Source organism: Nannospalax galili, unplaced genomic scaffold (assembly GCF_000622305.1).
Source record: "Nannospalax galili isolate Female #2095 unplaced genomic scaffold, S.galili_v1.0 scaffold283, whole genome shotgun sequence".
Classification (NCBI taxonomy): domain Eukaryota; kingdom Metazoa; phylum Chordata; class Mammalia; order Rodentia; family Spalacidae; genus Nannospalax; species Nannospalax galili.
This window is the reverse complement of record NW_008350535.1, coordinates 230,576-235,510: the sequence shown is the minus strand read 5'-3', so window position 1 is coordinate 235,510 and position 4,935 is coordinate 230,576.

Sequence of the window (4,935 nt, the reverse complement as noted above, 5' to 3'; positions counted from 1 at the left end):
AGGAATGTCCAAATACTTGCTTCATAGATTCTGTGATTAGCATGCTGTTCTGTGGGCTGCTTCTGCTGTCTGAGATCCATCTGTCTAGGCATCCACTGATTTATCTTACTTATTCCTATGGTATTTGGAAGTTCAAGACCTCAGCAAACTTCCCTCTACAAACATTTAAGAAAGTATATCACTACACAGAGTTTAATACTTTAACATTTTCCTCGGGATTAAAAATTCATGTACAGCCGGGTATGGTGGCAAATAACTTTAATCCCAGAACTCAGGAAGCAGAGACAGGCAGATTTCTGTGTCAAGGCCAGCCTGATCTACATAGCAAGTTCTAAGCCAGTCGGGGCTACAGGGAGAGCCTGTCTCAAAAAGATTAAAAAAAAAAAAAAATCACGTCCAATGAAGTTAAGAAGAAGGCAATGGGTGGGGGTGATCTGGAGGAACTGGAGAGGAGGTCAAAGTGGATAAATCAAAATACATTGCATACATGTATGAAATTGAAAAAGAATAAAATGCATTTTTATTTTTTAAATAAATAATTTATTGAGAATTTCATACATGAATATAAGGTGTTTTGATCAAATCCATGCCTACTCCCTCCCCTCCAACTCCTCCCATATCTCCCCACCACATTTTTCTGACAACTTCATGTATTCTTTCTTCTTTGATTTATTTATTTTTATGGGGCTTTGGCTACTCTAACATTCTCCCTTCTGAAGAGGTAGCCCTAAAATCTTTTAAGGATTAGATAAAGTCTCCCAAATATTTTCTTTGGGGTCTTTTTACTCTAACTGCCTGGCCAATTCCTACCTCCTATTCTTATCACACCATCCTCTGAAGGGGTTACCCAAATTGCCAATAGGGAATAAGGACGAAGACTGCTCTGGCTTCTTCCATGCTGAACAGGGACCCAGGATGAGGCAATTGGAGTACTCCTTCAGTGGGTCTATCTAAAAGACTCCCAAATTTGTAACTCTTATCTCTAGGGGAAAAGGAAAATCCTTGAATTGTGAATAGGAAATGTGAAGAAGTAAAGGCAAGAGTAATTAGCATGACAAGTTCTAGACAGGGAACTAGAAAAAGGTCAGAACAGAGCTATTTTCAAATGTTCATATGAGAGCCCATTGGAATTTCTTGACAAAGGGCTTCCAAAAGCATCCCTCTATTGGGTTTCTCCTCATTTTTCTTTTGTCTTCCAAGGCTGGACTCTAGAGTGATGAATTCAGGATTTGATTTCAGGTATTTTGATAGCTGTTGGAGTGGTTAGAATCAGTGTCAGATCCCTCTCAAAGGCTTCTAGACAGGGAGAAAATTAGCAGGTTGTCTTCCTTAGCTACAGGTGAGCACCGCAGTATCGTAGACCAAGATTTGAAGTCTTACATCTGAGCAGCACTTTCTGTTTAGGAACAAAATCATCAATGAGAAATAATTGTCTAAATAACTTTTTATATAGACTTAAGCCTAATGTCTGGAAAGTATAATCCCTTGAACTCTTAAAGAAATATACTGATGACTTTACTCTTTGGTTATACTTGCCTTTTGGGTGTTTAAGACCATACAATTGGCCCAAATAAATCAATTTATTTTTACACTTAAGGTTGTTTGAGGATCTGTTCCTCAAAGGTCGCATGGGCTTGGGAGGCGCCCCTGGTTCCTTTCTTTTACCAGTTCCATCTATGTGAAGATAAGTCAAAAATCCTGCTTGACCATGTCTGGATTCATGTGGAAGCATGAATGATGTTTTCTCTGAGTTGACCTTCCTCTTTGTAGACTAGACATTGGTTCAAGTCCATCTCGTGGAGTCTCCATGTCCTCCCTGAACAAGAGGACAGGTTACTCACCACAGTTACAGGACATTTTGAGAGATGTTCCATAGTCCCTGGAACTTAGTCAACCTTGGAGGGCAAGGGGCAAAAACTGTCCTTTAAGTCCCTCTGACCACATTAGTTTAGGCCTCAAACTATGGCTGTTAAACATCCATATAAGGATGGTTCCACCAGTCTGGTACTTTTAATTATCATGTGCTATGTAGATAAGGCTTGGGTAGAAAAACAAATAAACCTTGACTAGGTATATATCTGGTTCCTTAAACTAGTTGACTAAACTATGATCATAGAAATTTTAAGATTATTTGTATATTATTTTTATCTCATCCTTTATATATCATAACAAACCTAAACAGACCTTCATCACTTGCTTAGGCTTTCTCATTTTTTCTATTTTGGAAAATATCTCCATTCCCATATCCTTTTAACATCTTTTACATTTGTTTTTTTTTTAAATAATTATGATCCAGGTGTGGTGGTTCATGCCTTTAATCCCCAGCACTAGGGAGGCAGAGGCAGGCAGATCTCAGTGAGTTCAAGGCCAGCCTGGTCTACATAGTGAGTTCCAGGACAGCTGGGGCTATAGGTCCTTGTCTCAAAAAGACAAAAAAAAATTATGAGATATTTGTTAAAATATTTATTAAATATTTGTTAAAAATAGCATTAACAAATAAATTTTCCATCAGTTATGAGACTTCTTTTCCTGGGGAGGCAAAGCAATGCTTATTCCCTTTTAAGGCTCTAGTGTCAAGCCAATGTTTGATTAAAGTTTTACTGGGGAACCAATGAATTTATTGAACTTACTTTACTGAAGTAACTGAGGGTTTGCTGAGGTGTATGTATGACCTGAGGGTAGGCACACTGGAAAGCCTTTACCCAGCATGGGTCATGCCTTCTCATCCTAGCCTTCCCCAGATGGTATGCTTTACCCTCCCCAAATCCAGGAGGCCATGTGTGATTAGGGTCAACTTACATACAGGTGGCTGAGAAGAGTGGCTGGATAATCCTGTGAGGGTCCAATGACCCTACTTGGCCCTCCTTTAATGAATGAGCACAACTATCAACAAGCCCAATTGTGATGATGTTTAGCAATCAGGCTCAGCTGAAGTAGTGATGATGGTAGCTGTTTCATGCAGAAGGGACTGCAGTATAGCATCATCTTATTAAAAGGACCTGGAATTTAAAAAGATTTGGTGCTAGGATCCACATATGAGGGGGAACATATGTTCTTTGGTTTTCTGAGTCTGTGTTATTTCACTTAGTATAACACTTTCTAGATCCATCCATTTACCTGCAAATTTCATTATTTCATCTTTTTTCACTGCTGAATAGAACTCCATTGTATAAATGAACCACATTTTCATTATCCACTCGTGAATTGAGGGACACTTAGGTTGCTTCCATCTCTTAGCTATTGTGAAAAGAGCAGAGCAGCAACAAACATGGATGTACAAGTGTCTCTACAATAGGATGAGTCCTTTGGGTATATGCCAAGGAGTGGTATAACCGAGTCATATGGTAGGTTCATTTTTAGTTTTTTAAGAGTTCTCCACACTGCTTTCCATAGAAGCTGCATGAGTTTGTAATCCCACCAGCAGTGAATGAGCGTTTCTCTTTCTCCACATCCTCGTCAGCATTTGATATCATTTGTTCTGTTGATACTAGCCAGTCTGGTTGGGGTAAGGTGATACCGTAGGGTGGTTTAATTTTCATTTCCCTAATTACTCACAATGTTGAACACTTTTTGAGATGTTTCTTACCCATCTTTATTTCTTCCTTTGAAAACTCTCTGTTTAGATCTTTAGCCCATCTTTTCATTGGGTCATTTGATCATTTGGTTTCTCACTTTGTTTTTTGAGTTCTTTATATAATCTGAATGTTAAAGCTCTGTCAGATGTGTCACTGGCGAAGATTTTTTTCGCATTCTGTGGGTTTTCTCTTCAATTTTTTGATTGTTTCTTTTGCTGTACAGAAGATTTTTAGTTTAGTGAGGTCCCACTTATTGTTTGCTGACCTTAATTCCTGAACAACTGCTGTCTGATTTAGAAAATCCTTTCCTACACCTATATCTTGTAAGTTACTGCCAATATTTTCTTCTAATAGTTTCAAGGTTTCCAGTTTCACATTGAGGTCTTTGATCCATTTGGAGTTGACTTTTGTGCAAGGTGAAATATAAGGATCTAGTTTCATTCTTCTACAAGTGGAGATTCAGTTTTGCCAGCACCATTTGTTGAAGATACTGTCTTTCCTCCATTCTGTGTTCTTGGCACCTTTGTCAAATATCAAGTGGCTAAAATTGCATGTACTCAGGTTTGGATCTTTGATGATGTTCCATTGATCTATGTGTCTATTTTGGTGCCAGTCCCATGCTGTTTTTATGATTATAGCTCTGTAGTATACTTTGAGACTTGGTATAGTAATCCCTCCAGCATTGCTCTTTGTGCTCAGGATTGCTTTGGCTATCTGGGGACTTTTGTGACCATATATGAATTTAAGGATAGTTTTTTCTAATTCTGTGAAGTATGTCATGGGGATATTGTTCTGGTTTGTTTCTTCATTGCTGTAAAAAAGCACTCTGACCACTACCAACTTGGGGAGGAATGGGTTTACTCAGCTTACATCTCCCGGGTTGCAGTTCATCAGGGAGCCCAAGGTGGGAACTCAGGGCAGGAACCTGGAAGCAGGAGCTGGAGCACAGGCCATGGAGGAAAGCTGCTTACTGGCTTGCTCCCCTGGCCCCTGCTCAGCTTGCTCTCTTATCCAACACAGGCCTTCTGCCCAGGGGTGGCACTACCCAGTGGGCTGGGCCCTCCCACATCACTCAACAATCAAGAAAATACCCCACAGACATGGCCGCAGGTCAATCCAATGGAGGAAATTCCCCAATTGAGGCTCCCTCAACCCAGGTGTGTCAAGTTGACACTAAAGCTATCCAGCACAGATATTAATTGGGATTACATTGAATCTATATATTGCTTTTGGTAGGATGTTCATTTTTACAATATTAATTCTTCCAACCCATGAGCATGTGAGGTCCTTCCATCTCCTGGTGTCTTCCTCAATCTCTTTTCTTAAAGATTTAAAATTTTCATTGTAGAGATCTTTAGTG